The sequence below is a fragment of the Triticum aestivum genome, chromosome 2B (genome assembly GCF_018294505.1).
Source record: "Triticum aestivum cultivar Chinese Spring chromosome 2B, IWGSC CS RefSeq v2.1, whole genome shotgun sequence".
NCBI lineage: Eukaryota > Viridiplantae > Streptophyta > Magnoliopsida > Poales > Poaceae > Triticum > Triticum aestivum.
The window spans coordinates 493,238,845-493,241,957 of NC_057798.1; positions in this window are offsets into that span (position 1 = coordinate 493,238,845).

Consider the following 3,113-nt stretch of genomic DNA (forward strand, 5'->3'; position numbering starts at 1 on the left):
AAAAATGAATACTCCCCCTGCTAGCTGGGACCCACCTTGGTGGTAGGCTGACTTGTGGGCCTACTAAGTTGACGGGGACGAAGGGCTTTGTCAACTTAGTCAATATGAACGATTCTAGCTCCAGTGACCGTACGATGTCCATCCAACGGCCGTAGTGCTTCTTCAACTTCTGGTCTTCTTGCTCCAGCCGCCCAAACCAGCGCCGGTCGTACCTCATGCTCCTGCCTCCCGTGGCCGGCTGTGCTGCCGCGGAGGCCTCACCGCCCCCTTCTATTCCCACCGCTGGCCAAGCCCTGCGGCGATGACAGCCTCACACCGCAGCCGAACCAGTGAACCCTCGTACTCCTCTCCGCACGGGCTTCCACTCCCGCGCCTTCCCCGGCTCCGCGTCGTCCCCTTCCTAGGCCTCATCGTCGTCCACCGCCGTGGTGCTCTCCACGCGGCGTGGTCAACGTGGTCAAGGAATGACTTCCATCGGAAGAGTATTGTACGTGGAGAGGCTGACAGCTGGGTCCATGGCCACAGCCCAGTTTTTTTGTGATTTGCCAAGTAAGTCGCTTTGTCAGGCCTGTTGGGCTGCAAATCTTTCAAGACGAGGAGAGCTTTCATTCGGCTGGCCGAGAAAATGGCCCATCAGTAATGAGAAATGGGCTGTACATTTTTAAAACACATCAAACCGGCAATTAGTTTCAAATGTCTTTTTTTTCATTTCGAGATTTTAAATTACATTAATTTTTATGCGTGGAGAATTTGTTGGATTTTATATTGATATACATTTATTTTTAAAACCAGTTTAAATGTGAGTCGAAATTTCGGGATTAAAAATAGTTCGGACCGCACCGAAATATGCAAAATTTCGTATAATTTTTTAACCGTGGCCACAATATGGGCTATAATGCTAACAAAAAGAATATGGGCTCCAAAAAAACCTTAAAAATTAGCAAATGGGCTGTAAATTATTGGAAATAATGGCAGATGGGTTGTATGCTGTTTTCCACAGATTTGAGGCTTTCCTAAAAAAAGGTTGACGCACAAGCAGTGACTGTTGGATGGCCATCCAACGGCCGTCGTGCTTCTTCAATCTCTGCTCTTCCTGCTCCAGCCGCTCAAACAAGCGCCGGCGGGACTTCCTGCTCCCTCCTCCCCGCGGCCGGCTGTGTTGCCACGCAGGCCTCACCACCCCACCGTACTCCCATCGCTGGCGTAGCCATCCCTCTACTCACCCACACTTGTTGTTATTCTCCGGCGACGACAGACGAACCAGTAAACCCTCGTTCAGTCGTACCCCCCTCCGCATGGGAAGCAACTTCTGAGTCTTCCCTGCCTCCGTGTCGTTCCCTTCCTAGGCCTCGCCATCGTCCACCGCCCTGGTGCTCTCGGCGCGGCCCGGTCAACATGGTCAACGACCGACATGCATCTGAAGGGACTGTACATGGAGAGGCCGACAGCTGGGTCCATGGCCGCACGCAAGGAAATGCCTCCTTATTACGTGCAAAATAATGATTCCTCGACGTGACATCAGGGACCCACCAAAAGGGCCTCTGTATTTCGCGAAAAAACATTACCGCCGCTGACAGCTCGAACCCACCAGCTATATCTTCGCACGCAAGGAAGTGCCTCCTTATTACGCACAAAAAAATGAATACTCCGATTGTTAGCTGGGACCCAGTATAGTGGCAGGCTGACTTGTGGGCCTACTAAGTTGACGGGGATGGAGGGCTTTGTCAACTTAGTCAATATGCACGATTCTAGCTCCAGTAACCGTACGTTGTCCATCCAACGGCCGTAGCGCTTCTTCAACCTCTGGTCTTCTTGCTCCAGCCGCCCAAACCAGCGCCGGCCGTGCCTCGTGCTCCTGCCTCCCGTGGCCGGCTGCGATGCGGCGGAGGCCTCACCGCCCCCTACTACTCCCACCGCTGGCCAGGCCATCCCTCTACTCACCCACACCCCCTGTTATTCTGCGGCGACGGCAGCCTCACACCACAGTGAACCAGTGAACCCTCGAACTCCTCTACGCGTGGGCATCCACTGTTGCGTCTTCCCCGGCTCCGCGTTGTCCCCTTCCTAAGCCTCGCCGTTGTCCACCGCCCTGGTGCTCTCGGCACGGCGTGGTCAACGTGGTCAAGGAACGGCTTCCATCGGACGTGGACTGTACGTGGAGAGGCTGACAGCTTGGTCCACGGCCGTAGCAAGGAAGTGCCTCCTTATTACGTGCAAAATAATTATTCCTCCACCTAACAGCGGGGACCCACCGGACAGGCCATCGTATTTCACAAAAAAACGATTCACCCCCTGACTGCTGGGACCCACCAGCTACATCTTTGCACGCAAGGAAGTGCGTCCGGGCAAAAAAAACAATTCGGCCCCCAGACTATTGGGACCCACCAGCTACATCTTCGCACACAAGGAAGTGCCTGACAGTCGGGACCCACCTGGTCGAAGCGTACGTAGTGTTGTCATTCTGGTCAGAACGTGTACGTACATACTGGTCGATGTAGAGGCGCGCACGTGTCATAGATGTAGAGGCGCGCACGTGTCATAGTAGAGGCGCGCACGTAGCATGTACACGTACGTACAACGGTGAGGGTGCAAGAAAGAAAATACGGCCATGTACGTACATACGGCCAGGGTCTCGAACGCCTACTCGCGCATACGTACATGGTTGGGTCGGAACGGAGAAACATCGTCGTCGTCGTGTTCATGGGGAGCCAACCGGCTGGGTCGGAACAAAATGCATGGTCGTGTTCATCAGGAGGGTTGGACGGAACAGGAGATGGAAACGAGGCCTGGTGTACCGCGCAACGGAGGAAACGGCCTTGTGTTCGACCGGCCACGTTCGAAACGGGATCCTATTGATCGGGAGGGGCCTGGCGTACCGCACAATGAGGAAACGGACCTCCTACGGTCGAAACAGGGGTCCTGTTGATCGGGAGGGGTGTGGCGTACCGCAAAACGGAGGAAACGGACCTTCTATGGTCTAAACGGGGGTCCTATTGATCGGGAGGGGTGTGGCGTACCGCGAAACGGACCTCCTACGGTCGAAACGGGGGTCCTGTTGATCGGGAGGGGTGTGGCGTACCGCAAAACGGACGAAACAGACTTGTGTTGGAGCG